General features: G+C 44.6%; 1 protein-coding gene and 1 long non-coding RNA gene across 3 annotated transcripts in view; one reads left to right on the top strand and one right to left on the bottom strand.

Moving 5' to 3' along the window:
* Positions 1 to 9,366, bottom strand: part of pparab (peroxisome proliferator-activated receptor alpha b) — a 48,941-nt gene extending 39,575 nt beyond the window's left edge. The window contains exons 1-3 of one of the 2 annotated variants that reach the window (XM_029841129.1): positions 8,987 to 9,366; positions 6,000 to 6,166; positions 1,119 to 1,252 (exon numbers count right to left, since the gene is read on the bottom strand). The gene's annotated coding sequence lies outside the window, so the exon portion shown is untranslated. The remainder of the gene's footprint in view (positions 1 to 1,118; positions 1,253 to 5,999; positions 6,167 to 8,986) is intronic. The other variant, XM_029841122.1, reaches the window with a different exon arrangement.
* Positions 9,367 to 10,959: 1,593 nt separating this feature from the next.
* LOC115251143 (uncharacterized) lies at positions 10,960 to 19,072 on the top strand. Its single transcript, XR_003889699.1, has 2 exons — positions 10,960 to 11,080; positions 17,842 to 19,072. It is a non-coding gene; the product is annotated as an uncharacterized lncRNA (long non-coding RNA).
* Positions 19,073 to 22,647: the final 3,575 nt, after the last annotated feature.

Genomic DNA, 22,647 nt, shown 5'->3' with positions numbered 1-22,647 from the left:
AGCACAAAACCACTACAAATACCTCCGGCAGCACAGGACCGAGGGGTTAAAAAGTAGGAGGCACCGAAATCAGAGCGAAAAGAAAAAAAAAGCATCAGCTCTCGGACTGCTTTCGGACGATCCCGTGCCTCTGTAATGGGAGGGTGATAACCTGGCACGGAACCAACCACTAATGCCCCTTAAATGCCAGAAACTTTGGAAGGGAAGACAGATGGATAAAATGAGAGCACATTCATATTTCAGCATGGCGAACGCTGCAAAGGCACGGGGGTGCACACGAGGACACGGGGAGGCAGATGGAAAACAGGGAAAAATGGTGGAAGCAAGTTTGCAGCAGTGATGGAAGCAGCCCCATCTGATGGCCGTGCCTATTCAACAGACAGTTTAGAGTCGCTCCCCCCCTCTCTTGTTCGCTCTCTGCAGACGAAAATCTGGTTGGGGTGGGGGTCGGGGGTGGTGGTGGTGGTGGTGGCGGTAGTGGTGGGGGGGGTTGAGTCTGGTGTTGGGGGTGGGGTTGGATTGCTGGAGAGAGTGATCTTTTTTTTCCAGCGGGGTGAAAGGCGGACGGTCATGTGTGCAGAGCTCATGACAAAAGGCCCTTTTATGTGCAGCGTATGCAGATAGAGGAGGCTCCTTTGTGCACAGATGGAGATCCCATGCCTGGGTCTGCCTGCGGCGGAGAGGGAAGGGAGGGAGGAGAGGGGAGAAGAGTGTTGGGAGGAGAGGGAGTGCCATCACTGTGTCTGGTGGGGGGAGGGGGCGCAGAAAAGGAGAAGCAAGCCGTCCTGGTCCAGCCAGGTTGCGAGGAGGAGCCACAAATCTAAGAGGATACTGATAACTGCTAACCTTCTAATGAGGTCACAGACAGACTCCCACCTAGTGTTTAAGAAGTTGGCAGGACCGGAACGCCGCGGACAGTAGTAATACTTTCAATTTATTTGTTTGGACAGGAGGCTACGCCGCTATTTTAGAGTTCAGGGAGTTTAGTCAAGGAGAGGAAAGCATGTAAAACTCTGATAAAGATTATTGGTTTAGAAAAGCTTAGCCTACTTTTTTAAATGCCAACACACAAACACATGCTCCTGACAGGCCGCACAAACAAACCTTAATGCTTTTACCTTTGACCGGTTCAAAAGACGTCACATGGTCACTCGACTGGTGAAGATGAGAACCAACATTCTCAACTTTTACTCCGTTCCCGTGTCCTTAGATCATATTTTTCCCCAGCACATCCTCTAAAAGCGACCAGCCCCTGCGTAGGACACGAGAAAGAGTTCGAGAAAGTGACCTTCGCTGCGGTATCCTGGTGCTACCTCTGAGAGCAGGTGACTCCCACTGACATCCCATCTGCTGAGGAGACGTCACATCCTTAAGTGGCCTCTTCCCACTGAAGGAAACATGTTAACACCAGATTCAGACAGATTCTTATCTTACAAGAGCGCTGAGTGACAGCCCCTTTCACTAATGGACTGACCCACCTAACGCACCCTCCTTATGCTAACCTCTATTCACCCGTCGTAGCCTGTTGTCTCCTACATTCATCCAATCTCGCAACGCTGAGGTGCATTTTTTAATGCCACCACAGATTGTCTGCTTCTCAGCAAATAATGCTGGAAACAAACCAACCCACCTGGGTTAAAAATCAGTTTCTCACAGTTTATCACACACAACAAAGGAAACCTAGTGGTGAGTCTGACAAGATAGACTCGGGCTAATGAGGTGTTTTTGTTTGAGAGCTGTCTTGGCTTTAGCTCTGGCAAACTTTGGCCTGTCTACAGGCTGTCTGCCAGCAGATAAGAAATGAAAGGCTGGCAATTACCCCTGGCTCCTCTATTTGATCGGCTGGCGCTACCTAAAATTATGACAAAAGGTATTCCTTTGACAAGGAAACAAAATTAGAAGCAGCTCAAAGCATTGAAACCCATTTTATTTCACCCTTTGTTTTATGAGCTTGATGCATTCATGAGGTAAAATGCTTGTCATAATTATGGATCTATTAGTATTTTCCAGTAGGAAGAGAGAATATTGCTGAATAGCACTGAACTGGGGAAATCTGGGAAAAAGGCAGAAGGAGAGTGGCCAACAAAAAAAGACGAGAGGATGATGAAGATGGCGATGAAGAGGAAACCCCCCCTTTGGCATGTTCGATATCCGCCTGTCTCAATCGACCTGTAAGATCTTGGAGACTGAAACAAATGCAAATCGCCTTGACTTGCTTGCAAAAAAAAGAAAAAAAAAAATCCTGAAGGCTTTTCAAATCAACTGGCTCTGACAATGGTGGGGTGAACAGAACAGGGTGGATATACCGTCTGGGCTCTGAATGGCACAATGTGTGAGAGGGGAGCTGCGAAGTAAAGGCTCGGGACCCTCCGGGCTGCTGGGCTTATCCTCCGTTCTTTACAAAGCTGACCACCATCATGACAGTGATCTCCTCTGCTACTCATAACTCCCACATAAAAAAACGCTCCATTGTGCAACGGACACAATACAATACAATTAATTTATAATGATCGGCTGTATTTTAGTCTGTCAGACTCATTTTGTCAAAACACTGTTAAACTCCAATTAAATCTGTAATATTAAAAGCACTGTTATTATTGATAATATTTTTTCGACATCATTTCAACCTCAAATCAACTCTGTCGTCGACACTCTCTCTCCTTCCTTGATGCAAATTAATTTTAACGTCCAACTGTTTGTGATCTGCTGACGTTCAAATACGTGACCTGTCGCCACGATGCCGCAGTTTCGGGGAAAGAAAACATTTCTTTCCATCACCACCTTTAGTATTTCCAGTTTTCAGATGAATATTTAGAAAAAAATGGGGTGGATGATAACTGACAGTGAAAAGCTGATATTAAATAAATTGAGTTTGCGTTCCAGGTCAGGGTATGACCCTAAAAGAGCCACAATCGAGCACAAATATCTTGCTCCTATTAGTGAACAAAAGATCGAGTAGTAGGAAAGGTTATGGAAGTTTTTTGGACAAAATAAAAAGCATAAAAAAAACACACCTAAGCTTGTTTATGCGGTATCTGTCAACGTTTTTAGGTTTCTGATCTCTGCTTCGCTGTTCTTCATGTTTCGCTTTAAAAAAAAAAGAAGCCATTTTCATCCAAAAACATTTTAAGAGCTTTTCTCTCTGAACATTGGCAAGCGTGCTCACCAGCAGCTTCCCTGCATGCTTTATGACAGAGCTGCCTTAAATTAACTGTTAAGCTACTAAACTTGAGACGAAATACTTCAGTTTAGTCACATATAATCTAACCGGCAGTCAGATCAAAGCTGGTATTGTGTTGCACAGCACAGAAACACTCATTTCTTACCATATGTTCCTTACAGTTCCTCATATTGAACATGAATGGTTGCAAATCATTTGCTTGACCACAATCTTCTTTCATGGCTTCTTCAAGGACTGTATTAAACCGCTCAAATGGAGACATGTCTTCAGTGCCATAAATCTGAATAAATTCTGCTTTAGAGCTACTAAATAGTAAAAAAAAAGTGACCTATTTTCTGTCGTGCAAAATGAAATTACAAGCAACCCGAAACATTTCCGACCTTTTGCTCCAAAGTGCTGATATTACACCTCCACCGGATTCGGGGCAGAGGGACAGGACAGGCTGCCTGCAGCATCTGGTGGACACCTGCAAGACTGCAATTGACTGGAGTGAATAAGAGAAGCCTTTGTGATTGTGCTAAGTCACCAAAAATCTTGGCCAGAATGTACAGTGACCCTCAGTCAGTTCCAAAGCCTTAAGGACGGCAGCAGTGCTGGAGATTACTAGTGCCATTCAACTACTAAATCAAAGGAAACTTCAGGAGGGAAATAAACAAATAAATCCACAAAGAGTAAATAAATATACAAATTAATACCTGATCACATCCATGAACTCAGACAACAGCAAATCTGCAAAAACTCCAAATTCCTTCCGAGATCACTGCTGCAGTAAGAACATGCCGGAGTAATTTTTGCACAACTTTAATCTTCTCCTACTAATTACAGTGCAATCTGGTACTTCTTAGTTTTTGAGTTTTTTCTTTTAAAGTGTTAGAACTGCGCCACTCAGCCGCTCCTCCATCCTCTCAACATTTCGGGAGGAACAAGAAATCTAAAAATCCAACGCGAATTTTTTACAAAGATCTGCGATCATTTCAACATTGGTAAATCCACGTGCCTACGCTATTCACCCCGAAGGTCACGTGGTTGCTTTGGATTACAGTGACAGCGTCTCTGTGATTGTAAGGCCTCAGGTAATGGATTTAGGTGCCTCTTTTCTTTGCATCAATTCGGAATAAATCGACTATCCAGGGGATGAAATTGCAAAGAAAGTCTCACCATTAAGTATAGCATCTAAAACCAACCCGGCTTGTTTAATTCTTTCATGTATGACAGCTTATCACTACAAGTGAACTAGTACACAAAGGGACAGTCACTGATACCATGGCAATTACATCGTACAGGTCTAATCCCTTACACAGCACTTAGGGCAGTTTTAAAGGCCACTGGGGCACAGTGTGGAGCTCCCTTAACCGTTAGAGTGCAGTTTGGTCCATTTTACAGCCGCTGGGGCACAAGCCTGATTGTTAAGACCAGGGAAAGTAATCCCTGGAGTCAGGCTACTAAACCTGCTCTGTGCCTGTAACCATGGTAGCAGACAGGTAGTGTCTGGGTCACAGGGCAAACATGGCCAAGCTTCAGCACTGGATGCCAGTTAATCAAAAACTAGCCTGGCGTGCCTGGTGTGAATGTGCACGCACCCGCTGGCAAACACGCATGTGCACCCGCGCAGATGGACAAACGTGGATGGGTGCACGTGAACAACCCACGTGAACAACGTGGATGGGTGCACACACATGGCGTTGTCCTGCCAACTGATGCGGGTCCAGAGCAGTCTAGTTCTCAGGCATCCAACAATGTTTCTGGACATCCGAGATGGCAAAAAAAAAAAAAAAAAGATTAAAAAAATAAATTGTAACACTCAATTGTAACACTCAATCCTGGAGATCAAGTTGATTTGTCCCCACAAGATGATCCTACACCTCACAGGATGGCGCAGGTGGGTCAGACGATCTCCAAGGACTTCGTTTTTAATAAATAAAATGAACAACCCCATAAAGTCTATGTATCCGTACAGTCCATATAGAAAATAGAAGGATTCAAGCTCACTTCACAAAGGGTTTAATAAAAAACATGCTCCATCTTTAACACGCTAATCCAACTGTCACAGGCTGGGTTCTCTTTGCGTGAATAAATACATTCATTTGTCAGAAAAGGGGGAAACACATCAATCTGGAGCTCCTCTCACAGGTGCAGAGTTATCAGCTGACTTCAGGGCCTTGTTAGGAGATATATTTTACAAAGGATGAAGAGATATTTTAGGTTTTCATTGTTTTCGGTGCTACATTTATTTGCTAATGTGGCCTGTGGTGTAATCACTTCAGTAAAAGCAGTTTTTAAATGACTTCATCTCTATATTTTGTGGCGGCCGGGGTTTTGGCCTTGACCCCCACAATATACATAACTTTGGTTCTTCCTCATGAAGAAAAAAAAAAAGTCCTCGTGATGGTCTGGACAATTTTGCCCTTTTGAAAGAGGCACATGAGCTCCCCTGGTCTTTTCTGTGTTTACCAGAGCTCCTTCTCTCTTTTCAGTTGCTATGAGACACTCCAGCTGAAGCCAAGGCTTCCACAATTCATTACTGGAGGAACAAAAGCCAAAGCAGTGGACAAAGCCAGGCAGACCAACTCAAACCAGCTCCCACTTAACACACACATCACACCTCTGAGTGCTCTGCTGACATACAAATAGCCAATTCAAGCCCCGCTGCCACCTCCCCACCCCACCCAAATAATTTATTCAAAGAAAAGCAGAAGGACAAATTATGCTAAAAATGCTCTTGATGTGAGATACAACAAGTCAACAGGTTAGAGAATCTGGCGTCTTCTTTGCAAGGATTGAATAAGCTACATACAATGCACCATCGGTGCAACCTCACCCATCTCTGGCGTTGCATCGGTTATGACTTGCCAAATCATGAAACGTCTCTTTTTTCTCCAACCAATCAGATCGCGCGCTCTCGTTGTTCTCATGCAGAAAAGGAGTTCGGGAGACCAATGAGAAATGGCCCTCCTCCTCGTATCGTGCGCACGCAGAGATCGCCATCTGAGAAACACCAACAGACGGGCAATCACTCACTGTAATTAGGCTGGCTGCCGTTGCCCAGCCTTCATAATTCAGGCTGGAGCTGGAGGACATAGGTAGCGAGAGCCCAGCTGCCTGCTGCCACAGCCCAGCCCTGGTTCCGCCAAATCACCACGCAGACCACTCCCCTCTTATGGGGGGTGACCAGCAGAATTACATGAGGTGGGGGGGACTGGCGGACTGCAAAATTAAAAAAGAAAAAACTCCCCCTGATCTCCCTCCCTTCCTCCTCGTCTATGTCCCAAAGCTGCTCCCACTCACACTTTCTTTTCACTGTAGTGAAAAAAGCATTTATAAGCAGAACGCTTTTTAATTAAAATGTATAAGATGCCTCCATATGTACGGTGTGATTTGACTGAGACTGGAAAAGCCAAAAGGTGGGTGCTAGATTTACAGGACAGGCACGGTTCGTCCCCCCTCGGAATTGGCAGCTAAACAGGAAGCCATCGCGCGTATTCTGCCGAGATTTCCCTGATTCACTTAAAGGCCATCGTTGATTTCGAAAATGGTTTTGCCTGTCGGAGGACCTGAAGTTTTCTTGGCAGGAGAACGAAGAACTACAAGTTCAGCCAAAATAGACAATAAAACAGAATGGAGAAACATGCCAATTTGTTGGGGCAATTCAGTCCAGAGGCTCATTTTTCCAAAATGATTCACACTGGAAAGAAAAGCATTTCCCTGTCCTTAAATGAACTTAGTGTGCGCTCTGTCGGCTTTAACAAGGAAGCTATGGGGGAGGGAGAGCAGCACGTGCACGTCCGGTGGCGCGCGCGGGCACTCGCACGCACGACCACGCGGCCACCGCTGCAGATGCTTTGCACACTGTGGAATTAGGTCATGCACATAAAAGCCCTGAGCGCAGACATGCACAACAGCAAAAACGGACTCAAAGTCACAGGGGGAAACCACATGTGTGGAATCTTTGCAAGAAAAACCCAAATAAGAACAAACTTGCAGCTGAGTGAGTGATCACACAGTACATGCACTGTACTTCGAATTGGACGCTAGCAGCTTGCGCTGGGCTCTCCAAGTAAGTACTTTCAGCGCAGCAGCAGCTCTGTTGAGGAATGAGGGAGGACTAAAAGCAAGTTTTGCATCAGTCAGCAGTGTCCTGGGGCTAGTTTATTAGCTTGTCTGGCTCAGCTGCCTGACACTATTCACCTGTTCCTGCTTCCCACTGCAGGAGGTCAGGCAGCAGTGCTGCAGCCTGGCAGAGAAATGCAGAACGGAATTCTCACTGCTTCCCTCACCCATAAAAATAAAAAAAGAGCCGTTAATTCAACGCCATCAAAACTAGCATGATTTGCGACAAACAATAAAAAAAAAGAAGTCCTTAGACCTCCGCAGATACAGCAGACTGAAATGCAGCCTGATTCTGTTAGTCAGCATAATACGATCTGTTCAGAAGCCAGTGACCTGCAGCTCACTTAGTAAATATCAGTCATTAAGTCTCACAGCAAAATTAGATCTTGCAGTAAGCACACATTTGGTATCGGGTTACATGGGAAAGATAAAAGCTTTGCCGGGAGCATTCATAACTGCGCTGCCACTAATGACAGTAATCATTTGTGCAGCTGTCTTTAGTTTTAGTGATATGCAAAAGTAACAGGAGTCAACGGGTTCAAATTATTGTTAAAAAAAAGATGCAGAGGAAAACAAGCTATAACATCTGATAAAATTATAAAAAACTGTGCCAGTGTTGAGAACCTGATCACAATTTGAATGATTTTGTGATTTCAGCCCACATGCGATGGATATAAGTGAGGAAAAAGTAGCTTTTTATGAATAATATGCTCTGTCATTTATCAACTGCAGGTAAACAACATCAGACTCAGTTCAATCTATGCAGACCGATATTAAACACAAATGCAATCCTGGGACAAAGGAAGTGCAAAGCAGATTATTTTTACTTTACGGAGGTTGAAATAATTACCCCACATGTTGCTTTTCAATGCTGTTTCTGTCATTTCAAACTTTATAGACATATTAGCTAGATGAGGACAGCAAAGTTGATAAAGCGTTGAAACACAATCACAATATTATCTGTGTGTAGATCGTTAAACTTAAGTGTGAGGCCCACATAGTCTGATCCTCAGTCTCTTCAGTCAGACCTTGACATTTATTATTGATATCTGTCTACATTCATGTGAAAATTATGAACTGACCTCATAAAAACTCAAAATGAAGCTGAAACATCCTCACAATGAATGTTAATACCAAAATAAATGTGATGCATCTATAGCATGTATTCTATATACTAAAATAAACAGTTACTGTGTGTGTGTGTGTGTGTGTGTGTGTGTGTGTGTGTGTGTGTGTGTGTGTGTGTGTGTGTGTGTGTGTGTAAATTCGGGGTAACAGACTGACTCACGGTACACAGACTACAGAGTTCCTAAATTAAAATACCAAACAAGCAGAGTTATGCGCCCTTGTGACAAACCTCTCAGGTTTATTTATTTATTGTCGCCGCAAAAATGCATGAGGGTTAAAAGAGTTTTTAAAAGCTTCCCTGTGCCTCGTATATAGACAAAGAAAACTCGGATTAGACTTTACACCCTCTCAGCAGTGAAATGTAGATGTAGTTATTTAAAACTGAAACCAAAAAAACAAAAAAAACAAAGTTGCTGCCCCGGAGGGAGCCTTTATTTACAAGCCCGCAGACAACATTAGAAGCCATTTTCCCGGGTCATTCCTTCTGCGTGAAGGCGACAGCGTTTTTAATTTCCAAGTTGCGTCTCGGTCTGATTCAGTCAGGACAAAGAAAAGTTGCCGCGGACTCACCGTTCAGCGTCTCCTCCTGCAGCGCGTCCGCAGAATGCAACAGGCAGGACGAGAAAGGCGAGAGAAACGCGGGGTTACCACCGCGCCGTCGGCTGCAGCAGCTTTCTGCTGTTTTTGATGCTTCAGGAAACGTGAGAAGGAGCGCCAAAAGGGGGGGTGGGGGGCGAAAAAGCGTGCGTGACAACTCTCCTCTTAATTCGAACAGCCTAGAAAGTGACTGTCTGAATAATCTAGGCGGTGGTCTGCCGACTGTCGTGAGGACGGGATTATAAACATCCCGACCAAAGCTTTTCATCTGGCTCATCCGCTGCGCAGGAGGCTGCTGTCCCCAATTCGGCTGCATGACGAGTGTGACTCACTCCACTGTGGCTGGACTCAAGTTCAGATCTGGTGACAGGCTGCAACGTGGGCTTTAAGTGGCTGTTTTGTGGGAAACGTTTGGTTTGATATCACCCCCACCCCTTCCACCCTCATACTTTTTTTTTTTTTTTTATGAAAGTTTCGATAATGGATTAAGTTCAGGGGAGCAGCGGTGAAGCTGTCTGGTGGTGAAGTACACTGACTCCACAGTTTGTGGTTTATATCGCGGAGTCATATGATCTGGTAGGCAGTGACCGCGGGACAAATTAAACAGAACGCCATAAACGCCTGACCTCAAGTGCATCAGTTGCACTTAGGAAGACATTTCTCAATTGGAGGAGGTTTATTTTGAAATCCGGGGGAGCCACTTTTTCACCGTCATGCTCGGTCCTAAATGTGTGTTTAAGTTAAAACCGGCGCGTCAGTTTGGGCTGTTTGAGCCTTTAAAAGAAATTTCAGATGATAAACAGCAAGACTAAACGCTCAAGTCGCGAAATAAAAGCTTGGGTTCACACGCCGCGACCTCTTCAACTAGTTCAGACGTGACAAAGGCTCTGTGATCCATGCAAAAGATGGGCCCTTTTGAGCCGAGCAGTTATCGTAACCATAACTTTTCCCCTCATAAGCTTGGTGGTTGGGCGTGCTGAGAGCACCTCTGGGTTCCAGAGCAAAGGTGACGTGGAATTATTTTCATCAAATGTGAGCGGGCCGTGGCCCAAGTGCAAGGATTTTTAAGAATAAACACGTCCTCATTTGTAATCTCAACAGTCTCGGACTAAAGTGCAGTGTGCACTTAAGAAGTCAAGTTACTCACTCAGCAGTCTTTCAGGCAGACTTAGCGGCCTTAGGGATGCTTTAATGGTGACCCGAGCTATCACTTAGAATAACTCTCACTGTATCTTAAGTTGCACCTGTTGCACAAACTGCTGGAAAATACCAGACCTGACAGACAGTAAACACAGTCCGGCCTGACTTTTCATCCTGAGAACACAGACACGAGGGAAGTTTACCCGGCAACACGGCGCACGCTAAAGCCGCATAGCTGTTTGGCTAGGCACTATTAATATGAACCACCTCTTGTATTAATGCCCCTGCGAGGACCGGCTGAAATTCAAGATCAATTGGATCCCCATGTGTCACCGCAAGTTGCACCAGCAACCGTGTTGACCTCATACTGCACGGAGACAAGGGTAATGAGATTAGCTGTGCATGAGTGTGCTAGCGCCGTTACTGACGTGTCCTCTCCAGATTGTGCGAGCACAGCTTTCAGGCTTTGCAGTTCAAGTGACAGCATCATAGCAGTTCGGAGGGAGAGAGAGAGGATTATGAGGCGGGGTGGTTGAGTTCACATAGCAGTGAGGTTAGGGCACGAGTCAGGCCTCGCAAGCCTGTGGCAAAGGAAAGGAAACGACTTTCTGTGTCCAGAAAGGACTTCCTGTTTTTGTTGTTTTGCTGTGTTGTAATGACAAATGACTTTTTTTTTTGTTGTTCTCTCTGTTTATCACCTAATTTTGTCACGGCGGCTGATTACATTGTTCAGAGGTATGATTAGATTTTTTTTTTTATTAGGATTTCCTGGAGATCCAGTGGAGTACATAACCTTAATGCTCTCTCTGAACTCTAAGAATGTTAATATAGCACGCCTGCTTTGAGCACAGCCTACTCATAAGGCAGCAGGACTCGTGGCTGCAGTGCGTTCTGATGTGTTGGAGCTTTATTGATTTGTCACACCTTGTGAGTAGGTTTATAGCTTTTATGCATGCTTATTATTATTTGGATGACATTTTCTGGATGTACATGTATACGCCACATATAGCAAAGCTTAGCCCCTCTTCTGAAGTTTACTAAATAGCTCTTAAATCTTTTTGACGCTGTGATGAACGTTTTCTGTCTAATTTCTATTTTTTTTTAAAATCGTAAACACATTAGCATTCCGCACGCACAACTCCACGCTGCCTTCCTGGGACAGCTGCATTCGCTGCATTTCTCTACATCCCCTGAGACAATGACTTCCTTATGCTGCTTTTGCTCGAGTCCAGACAGAGTGTGCTTGAACATACAAAACACGATATTTAGATAAAGGATTATGAGGCTGGCTGCTTGTCTTGAGAGTCGCTGGAGTTGGAGTCATGCATCGATGTGGTCGCGAGTGACGGCGCTGCCTGAATGCTCCTTGACCTCAGACTGTCTGGAGGCTTCTTTTGCTCTCTAAGCTATGCTGACTTGTAAACAGAATGCTTTGCCCAGTGTCACTCAGCCTTTGAATAGAGCCCCTTTGCACAGTGAGATGATTATTACCGGTGTTCAGTCCACATCTCTGCCTTCCCCGATTCCTTCAAGGGCCTCACTTTTGTAAAAGTAAATAGGACAGCATACAGAATGCAGGCATGAATAATTCAAGTTACCTCCAGTTGTGATTGAAGATATTGCTCGGTCTTTTCGGTCCCTGAAAATGTGCACTGGGACTGGCACCGGACCCTGGCTGTCACTAACTTTCTCACATTCGTCCCTGTGCTAGCCTGTTGGCTTTTGAGAGACACCTAAGTAGGAAAACATGTTCATTAAATTCCCAGCGTGACTCCCGACGTGGGCTTCGCCCATTGACGGACGCATGAATGACTCAATATGCGTATGAGTTTGTAACCTGCAAGGGCCCAAGAAAAAAAGGCCTGGGGGACAATGGCAACTGAGGCAAATCTGCACAGCCTTCAGTCTAAACAAAATCTCATTGTTCCTGTTTTCCACAGTTAGAGGGGGGGTAGCGGTTAGGCATACCCTCACCCACCCACCCTCAATCAAAGACTCCCAGAACCTCAGTCCAATGTTCTGCCCCGGTCTCTGTGTTCCACCAGCTTTGAGTGCTGTTAGTGGGGCCGGTAATTAAACAGTGCTGCCTCTCAGTTTCTGCAACTCCATGGGGGGAGTCCCTCCATGAAATGCACTCCTCATTCTGAGTCCAGACAGCAGCTGATGAAGGATTATCTGCTGGCAGAGGCATGGCATACTCCCCACCATAATCTTCAATTAGTTCAGTTCACGGTGATGTGTTGAGTGGACACACAACTACCTTTCCCACGGCTTCCTCACAAACATCACACCAGCATAATGAAAAACATGAAGCGGCCTCTCTTGAGAAAAAGAAATTCCCTCAAACGCTGCAACTTTGCCTCCGAGGTAGTAAAAAAAAAGTAGCATGTGACGCCCACTGCTCATCCCCGCTGACCTTTTAATTAAAGCTGTAAAGGAAATATATATTTAAAATATCGACTGGCCTTGTTTTTAAAGATTGATGCAGCCAAATGACATAGATTGACCTCTAGAGCTGTACTTAAGGGAGCGTTTTACACCTTCTAGGGCAACACGAGGAAGACAAACAGCTGATGTAGCCAACTGGAAATTGGGAAAGAATAAAAGCATGTGTGGATTATATAAGCGCATCAGCTAAGGTGGCTCGTGCAGCGGCCACCTCAGAACCTCCAAAGTAAAGCTTCATAGAAGAGGCATGCTCGGACATTCATCAGCGCGATATTCCCGTCTTGGCTCGGTTACAGTTTAAACAACTGAGAATTCAGAAGCGTGTCTCCAATTACAACAGGAAAACATGTTAATTAGTTGAAAGGAGCCGGACCACCAGAAGGACTCCAGCTCACTTCATGCAGACCATTTGTCATGAGCCCCCTCGCACCTTAACCGAGGCACAGGAAGTCATCTATATTCAAATAGAGAAACCATACTTCAGTGGAGGAGGAGGCGGTCTTTTACATTACTTACCCTCCCTACCTACAGTCGTCTCCTTTCATCGTTTTTCTGCAACTCTTAATAGATGGTGTTCACTTGACAACTTGAGTGACTATTACTCACGTGCATCCTTTTAGCCAGGAGTGATCCTGGGACCCACCGCGCTGTAAGAACCGGGGTTATCATCAAAGCATTGCGAAGTTTCAACACAGAACCTTGTTTGATTAAATTTGATACAAAGTTAATTACGGAAAATTGTCACAGACACACTAATACTGGCCCACGGCGTGCAGGGGATAAAATCCAACGCACACATTTCAGCACCAAATTATAAACTCTAAGTGTGAATTATCAGCCTGGAGCTACTTGAACAGCTGGCCACATTATTATTCTGCCTGGTTTAGTAAGATACTGCTGATGTGCAAAATCTTACTGCTTTAAACAATGTTCGGAGCGTATAATCCAAAATCAGGGAACCTTTTCCATTTTCATATGTTAGGTACCACCATTAAACTTGGGCCTCGCTGGTAGGGATAAAACTCCTGCGTTTAATCAGGAGCAGCATTTGGAGTGAAGCAAGATTCAAGGATCAACTTATTTATCCACCCAAACTCAACAGATGCTTGAGAGAAATGGAGCTTGTTCCATGTAACAACTCACTCTGCTGGAGTGCAGCACATACAGCATCTATGTTTCACAGCTACTTACTCTAACAACAATAAGGCTTCGTCATTTTCATTGGCAATTCCTTTAACAACAACCACAACTGGACTGGATTAAAACACTGGCGACTTCTGAGCAGCAGACTGGGTTGAATTGTGCCAAGCAGGTCATGTGTCATTATTAGAAAAACAGTGTGTCATGCTGATATGGTGAGAAGTCATCTCAGGTAAAGCGGTCACATGGGTTCCTTCGTGGGTTCATGGAACATCATCCTATTACGGTTGAGAAAAGCGTGCACGCACAACGTCCTGTGGTCCACCAGCAGACTTGTTCTTCAGCAGCGGTCGGGGTTCAGACACGAAAACCAGCCAGGTGACTCAAACCTACCTGCGACCTATTTTTATGTTTTTCTTTCTCACGAAGGACAATTGTCCCTGCCAAGTGATTTTTGTAGGTGAGCGCATGTGGCCCTTGTTTACCTTCCCTCGGAGCGCAGCGATAGGCCCAGATAGGCTTAGAAAGACATGCCTTAACAAGATGTAGGGCAGGTTTTGATAACACACACAGATGAGCTGTGTACTTTTGGTCATGGGACCAGTGCACTCGTTCACCCCGGCTGGTTCAATTTAAAAAACATTCGGCGGCGGTTTAGTGCTGAAATATGTGTTTTTCCTGCTAAATTTAACCACATGATGCAGTAATTAAATTGCACTGGATGGTGCTGTCTGTTCTTTAACGCCTGTTGCATGCTTATATGTTTCTATAGCTGGTGTATTTGCAGGTGTCAGTTGAATCCTGCACACTGGATGGAGTGTTTACGTCATGTGGCCCAGCCTGGCTGTTTGTTCGGGGCATTACTGCATCTGCCTTTGGATCGCCAGTGCTTAAGGTTCTTATCCCTCCAGCTGACCCAGAAGATCTCCTCTGTTTCAGACCGTCTGGTGGGCCTTTCCAACAGCCACAACTACTGTGGTTCTCTTACTCAATCCAGCATGTGTTATTCATCACGTGTTGTCATGGGCTGTCAGAAGCAGCCGTGACAAATGCAGCTTTTCTCTTTATGGAACGGCCGTGTTGGCGTCACACTTCCAACCGCCATTATCGTCCCGCTCCCTCCGCACTTGCAAAATCTGTTTTGGAGGCATAATTCAAAGGCGGGGTGTCTCATTTGCAAAATGAATGTAACATAAAACTCCAGCTGGGTTGCCATATGAGATGAGGCTGAGAAAACAAAGGAAAGCCCTGAGTATAATTGATGGTCAGACGGGTAGATCTATCACAGAACAACATTCCCCCTTTCCCTTATTGGAAGTGAACAGAACGACCCCACAGCATGAAGCAATCAATGCCGATCACTGCGCAGCACAATGGCTGTATACTGTATCTCTTACACCCCCTCGCTGCTCCCAGAGGTCAAACACGCATTGTCCATCTCCAGCAGCAGAACAATCGCGTCCTTTGTTGCCAAATGTTCAAGGCCTTGGTCAAGGATCTTTAGGAACGACTAAACTTGAAACGAATGCACACAAGTGTGGGAAAGAAAATGAAACTCATTCGCACGAGGGACCTTCGCATCATCCGCTGTCAACCCTCAGATCACAAACCATAAAACTCCTGGACTTTCCTTTCATTTCTCCACTGAGAGTCTGTGGTGATGCTCTCCACAGGTCCCTACTGATGAGCTTTCTCCTGCCGTGAGGGAAAAGTTTGTCCCTCACTGCGTCCCACCCTCGACCCGTCCTTCTCCGCACAGTCTGAATCAGCACGCCCGTCTCACTCTTGCGGCGGCATCGCCGTGGATTTGGCTTGGAGAAGCAGTCAACGCATCACTGACACAGATCTGTCTCCCCGACGGAAGCAGAGTGGGCGCCAATCCAAATTTGAAGCAGCAGGCTAGAAAACAACTATGATAAAAAAGAAACAGATTCCTCTGAGATTTAAAGGGGAAATTGGCATTTTAATAAAAAGAAACAACACAAAAACATAGTGGATTCAGTTTCTGTGAAATTCTGGTTCCCGCCGTGAGGTCCAGACTGTGTAAAGCTCAGCATGTTGTGATGAAATCCAGGGTCAAAGAGCAGATTCCGGCCATGCGTGACAACTTAAAAGGAGGCAAAGGAAGTGCATTGGCGTAAATTGGCAGACGTGAATATTACTCAGTGAACTTCCATCTGATCCGTGTGATTAAAAGGCGGCCTGAGCGGCAGAGCTGACACGTGCAGCGAGCGGCCAGGCTGACCGGTTTTATGACTCCGGGCTCTGAACTGTGAAGAGGTGCAAATTGGTGGGGATGCAGGCGAAGATTGATTGTCTTGTGTAGGAAATCTGGTGCTCGCTGGTGTTTGCTGGGTCACTGGAGCTTGATTATTATCTTTCCCAGGGCTTTTGAAGCATTTTCAGAAAAAGATTTGCTCATTGAAGGATTATTTTCCCCTGGTAGTTATCGTGAGGATGTGTGCTGACACGTGCAGAGAGGTGGACCGATCTCAAACAAACGGGTCCGACGAGTGCTGCGAAATGAAGGGAAGCCATTGACATAGTAAAAATACAGCTCGTTTCAGATTTAGACAGACATTATTCTAATTGTTTCCACAAACTTATGCAATATTACGCCATCATTTAATGAAATGACTCCTTTCAAAAGTGTATTAGTTGCAAATATGGTCATAATGATGAAACCCATCCAGCCGTTAAACTATGTGAAGTTGAATTATTTTGGGGCTGATTTTAGGAGTCAGGTGTCAGTAAATTCTCTGGACTGAGCTGCATTGGCTCAACATGACACATCTGTTTAAGTCTTCTTTATGGCTTATAAGAAAAACATTAAATATGATATGGAATCTCCGGTCTAATCCATTAATTGTGGCCAAAGCAACCTGACAGGGAGACATTAAGAGACACCCTCTCCATACATTGAGGTGCTCTCAAGTTATAAAGGCTAATGCTGCTTTTATGAAGACTGCAGAGACTGCTGGGGAGCTCCAAAATGAATGTGGGGTGCTTGTAAAAAATAAAAGAATAAATGAATAAATAATAATGACTATGATACTACTACTACTACTACTACTACTACTACTACTACTACTACTACTACTACTACTACTACAACTACTACTACTGCTACTACTAATGATAATAATAACAAAATCAGGGTTTCAAAACCCTTTTCCAAGCAATCATGGATGTGAAGGACATTTCCTCACAGGGGGATAATCAGATTGTGCATTTGCGATGCAGCCTGTGTAAGTCGTATTCACGTTACAGATTCCAGATTTTTCCCGTCAAAATGTGAGCTCGGAGAGGAGACATTTTGACAAATCATTCCCGTGCAGACTGGCCAAAGACTGGAACATTAAACTGGGAATTTACATAATGTTTGATGTCCAACGGCTTCATGTAACATGCAAATACACACATGCAGCATTCTAATGCAGTGTGACTCGGAGTGGAGGGTACTGGGGACTATCTTTGATCAAGCTTGTTTTTTTTTTTTTTGAAAGTGTAACAGGAGCACTGTTAGAGTTCAGTGATATGCCTGGTGGGACTGCGACTGTGGGGTGTTTGTGCTGGACACTGTTTCAATCACAGGGCATGGCGGGAATTGGAGGAGATGTGTTTCTGTGATTCAAGAACGTGGTGTGCAATCAAGAGTCAAACACCCACCCAGTACACACACACACACACACACACACAGACACACATGCATGCGCGCGCACGCGCTGAACTTCAGCTTTTCAAACTTACACGCACATACAGTCCATCTGGCAGTCCACTACACTGTATGGTCGACTGTAGTCAGGAAGCGCTAATGAAGTTATTAATGATATTCATGTGTGCCGTAGCGTGCAAGCAGGGACTGGGCCGCCATTTGCCAGCTGGTAGATCTGTCTCAACTTTTGGCTCCCACTGATTAATAAAGCGGAGGTGAAAGGGCAAATGAAAATGAGTAGAACAGAGCTGACTCCGGATCAACGCACGATAACATTAAAAAGGCCTTTAACAATAGTGGGTTTCTAGATTCTAAAGCTGGTGAGTTCATTCGAATGATTGTTGCAGAGGCTTTGGTTTTAATGAAAACTGCTGCATCTTTTCAGTATTGGAACCTCGTGTTATGATGGGATGAACACTTTAAGCCACAAGTCTTTTGCAAGAATGACAGCAACAAAGATGGCGGTGGATCTGCGGAGACTACAGCTCCATGCGGGTCGTTCATCCGCCCCGACTGTACCGAGAGCTCCGGGGACCTGATCCATGACTGCGTCCTCTCTGCTTGTGCAACATCGCCCTCTGCTGGTTATCTGTACGGCTCAGCGTGGAGGTCCAGCAGGGATTCTGATTGTTTAAACGCACAAAATGAAGTTAAAGTTCGTGAACAATTTTCTTTTACAAGATGTTTTTGATACTTTTGCACAACGCATGAAATAATCTTCAAGTTGTTAAAATTCTAAATGTATTTAGAATCAACTAATTGGCGTTTGATGTGTGCATGCACATTGTAAACCGATTTATTTGTATTCAAGAATAAACTGTGCACACTCCCTTACCTATTAGATACATTTTTTAAAAGTTAAATCTACTGGTCTGAAAAATACCACTCTAGAGGTGCAGCATTTAATCCTTTGCCTCCATCTACTGGGTGGAATCAAAGTGATTTCTTTAAAAAATATATAATAATAATAAGAATAAATATGGACATTATTAAGATTAAATGAATATTTTGAAAACATGGTTAATAGTAAAGATTACTTTGATGTATAGAATCTTATTTAACAAGAGTAAAGGAGTCTAAAGTAGACCTATAATACACATTTAAAAGACCTTAAAGTCCCGGGAGAGCTGGGATCCAACACACATTAACCACCAATACTAAAATATTTGCTTTATAAAGTGGCACCACCACTGCGCACGTTTGGGAATTATTCTGCTCCAACTCAATGAAGTAAAAACGAATTCAGATGTATTTTCTGCGTGTTTCCACCACCCGGCAGGAAAGAGGAGCAGGCCTGCCGACATTTGTTATCTGCCACATTCTGTGAGGTTTTGGTGTGTCCTGCTGAGTCCAGGCCAGAAAGCATTTGTTTGAAATTCCATCAGCTTCCAGTAAGCGGTGTCAGACAGATTTCCTGGATCTAAAAGGAAATCTGTCTTTAGGGTGCAAGATTATAAGCTATGCAAACCGCCGGTCAATGGAAACATCCTAATCCAGTCAGAGAGTAGCCATTCCTGAGTGTAATATTGGCTCTGTAAGGTATGGAAGTGGCCAATTTGGCCAACAAGAAATCAATTCTGTGAGAAATAAATAAAGATTGGGTTGAACTGAGGAAATTTTCTGTCTGTTAAAGTCACTTTCGGTTACATTACAACTGAATTCATTTGATAGCATAAATGTTGCTATAATGTGAGGCTAGAATCAGAGTTTACGCTGTACATGCACATCCTCTGGGAATCTTTAGGTCAGTCTATAAGGGACTAATTAATGATGATAATAATAATGACAATGACAATAACAGTAATATTGGTATATTGGTTCATTTACAATTATTAGTTAAAAGTTTGCTCAGTCATTAAATACGCAGTCTTGCTTTAGATGTGCTTTAGACCTTTTCTTCAACTTCTATTTGTGAAGTTTTGTTACTGATTTTAGATGCAGATATTTTGATTTTTCTTCCATCAACAAGATCTCAAACACAAATCAACATCTTAAAATATAACTGAACCACAATTTTTGATTATTATACCTTTGTTCCATCACCGTGATATTACCGATAACCACATTTTCTACATTTCACCCTCCGAATTCTTATGTTTATAAGGTATGTCGCCAATCAAAAAGGGTTCTTCAACTTCTCTTTCACACAGTAAAAAGAGGAGGAAGAAAATGGCACTGATGGTGGCCTTTGACCACTGCTTTGCCATTAACCAGTAAACTTTCCACATGATTCCAGTTGATATTAAACCTGCCGGTCTGAGACTCTGGCTCCAGGAAGTGTCTTCTTCCTCTGCAAACTGAGGGGAAGTTTGAGGGCAGGCACCCAGACAAACGCACAGACAGAGAAACCGCAGGCAGTCCAGCGCTCTGAAGTTGAAATAATAGACACTTGCTGACTGGGATGCTTCGCTGCTCAGACACAACAAAGAGGGCCCTTACACGCCGGGACGCACGAACAAACGTGCAACTGGGGCAGACCGCGCGTTACGCATTCAAAAATACTTATTCTATAAAAAGGAGATAAAATAGGAGGCTTTAGTCTGCAGAGAGTGTTGGAACACCCCACCACCATGTACATTTACTGTTTCTAAAAGTTTCGGCGGCCTCCTCAGGACCAGAATAATCGAAGAGTTCTCTGGACGGATCCCCGTCCACCGGCTGAGCTCAACGTACAACAGGGACCTCCTTGACCCAATTTAGATGTCAGATTACGTTTGTGGAGTCAAACAGGCAAACAAGCGGTGTGTGTGTGGCTATGTAACGGATCCATCCAAACATTCCTTTGTGTATGTGAGGCCCCTGCGAGGTCCAGTGTGCGGCAGTTCAACAAAGGGAAGCTGTGTTTGACAAGCAGCACAGTGCGAGACTGCCAGGGAAGCCTGGGACACTCTGGACCCAGATGAGACTGGATGTCCACGTCACACGCAAGACGATGAGGAGTTTAGAATGAGCTCATGAGCAAATGAGTACTGGTGTTGCTTTGATTCCACCAGTGCTGTGACTTGTTTTTTGCCGTCTCTATTTCTTTTTTTTGTCAGTTTGCAGGTTCTGTTTCAGGAAAAGGGAGCAGGTAGAAACACTTGACAATTGAACACAAAAATACAATCAAAAGTTGCTGTATGTGGCTTCCAGATTGAGATATCAAATTTCAAATAAAGGTTGCATTATTAAAGAGAAAGATTTGTGGTGAAAGATGGTGCGGTCGTTAGCACCGTTGCTTCGAAACAAGACCTTTCCGCATTTGTAACCAGGAGTTTGCATGCATGGGCTCTAATGGAAGGGTTCCAACAGTGATAGGAGGGGTGTTGGGGGATAGGTGAATTGGCCACGCTAACCTAAACTGACCTTAGGTGTGAATGAGGGTGAGAGTGGTTGTTTGACTCCATACGTTGGCGCTGTGCTATCTGGCACCAGGTCCAGGGTGCACCCCGCCTCTCACACAATTCTGAGGTTTTAACTTAAATCTTTTCCACACACCTGCCAGTGACAGTAAATCTGAGCTCAGATTGAGCATGCAACTGCCTAATCATCCAGGAAGTGGTGATTAAATTGTTGGGTAAGGGATCAGGATTTCTCTCCAAAAACTAGCTGGATGCGGGTCAAAAGTAGGAAAAAGGAGACATCTGAGTCAAGCCTCTCATTTTGCCATTCCCACCAATTAAAATGACCATATTTCACGAGCTTTACTCATCATTGCATAACACAGCCTGGATCAATTTAATTAGCTTAGCAAATTTCTTGCTGAAATGAACAACAAATGTAGTTTTACTACACATCTGCACTCTTGAATGAGCAGCATTGTGAGGGAAGGCTTTCTGTGCCATTTCTGTGGTATTACGGTCTATCGGGCCGGCGTTATTAGGCCTCACCACACGGCTGCCAAGACATCAGCGAGCCGAGTGAATAGCACAGATGGCCTTTATATATTAGGCAGCAGAGTTTGATGTCAGGATGGTATAGGAAAAGACACTCTGACGGCGCCAAAAACGAGAAAACCACCTTCTCATATCCAAACACATCAGGCCATTGGTTGAGAAACCTCAGTCACCGAAATGCAAGGCTGAAGATAAACAGCATGGATGGATTGAGTGGAATGGCATATGCGGAGGTTGCGGATTGGACCCGGAGTAGGCAAACAATTTTTATTTTGCTTGATGACTCACGCAGGGTGATTTATATAAAGCTTATCAGAGGAGTAGCGAGAATTCCAAGGAAATTAGAAGCAAACCTCCTGCCGCTCGGGCTAGTTTCACAAAATGGACGTGCATGGTTACAAGCTGTTGGGATTAAGAGGGCAAAAGTGGCTCCTCTTTTAAAAACAAAACAGCTTTTTCTCATTCTTGAATGTGGCAGTAAGAAGAAGTGTGGTTGTGTGAGAGTGGCGTGCCGACTCCTCTGCAGCAGCTTTGTCTTTGTGACCTGTTAAAAAAAACTAAAAAAACTAGTGAAATTGCACACATCGAATATCTGTGTGACCCTGCCTGGAATGCTGAAACATTATCAATAGGAGGGAGAAAACCACACATGTATCAGGTGCATTTCTGAAATTCTCCCTGATTTCTCAATGAACTTGGCCCCTGTTTTGCAAGCGCGACCGGGGGCCAAGCCTTGACAGTTTTGTGTGCGTCCTCAACAAAAGTGCGCCTGAATGGCAAAGGGGACGGAAACAAACGCTGTTTGAGCTCTGGGTGCAGTGCAAACACAGACAGCGCACGGGGCCATTGTGCGAGACGGAGGGACCGACCAACGCTTCTCGCACTGCAAACACTCCCAGCTGTTCAGAGTGAGCTCCCCGTGCGCGCGCACGTGCTAATGCACTTGTGCCCGTCCATAACTGCGGTCACATACAAATATGGCGCCACACCCTGAGTCAATGCTCTCTGTTTAACTTTCACAGGTATGTAAACTCCTGCGCCGAAGCATGCATTTGATGTGTCCGCAAAGTTTACCCAAAAGGAGAGGAAAGTTAATGTCTAATGTGGGAAGAAATGTTATTTCATCCATATTCTGCCCTATTGGAAGAAAACAGCTCGTGCTAACATGAAACGTACGGCTGAGGCAGCGACGGAAGAGGCCCACTCACCATTTTACACAACAGCGTGGCTGCTGCGCACAAGGCGAAGCTAAAACTGACCAACGTTGGCTTCCTTTTGCTTTTCTAATCCTATTTTAGCAGTCAAGCTTTCTTTTT

This window comes from Takifugu rubripes, chromosome 9, assembly GCF_901000725.2.
Source record: "Takifugu rubripes chromosome 9, fTakRub1.2, whole genome shotgun sequence".
NCBI classification, from domain to species: Eukaryota; Metazoa; Chordata; class Actinopteri; order Tetraodontiformes; family Tetraodontidae; genus Takifugu; species Takifugu rubripes.
The sequence above is the reverse complement of the archived record's forward strand: the minus strand, read 5'-3'. Positions and strand labels throughout refer to the sequence as shown.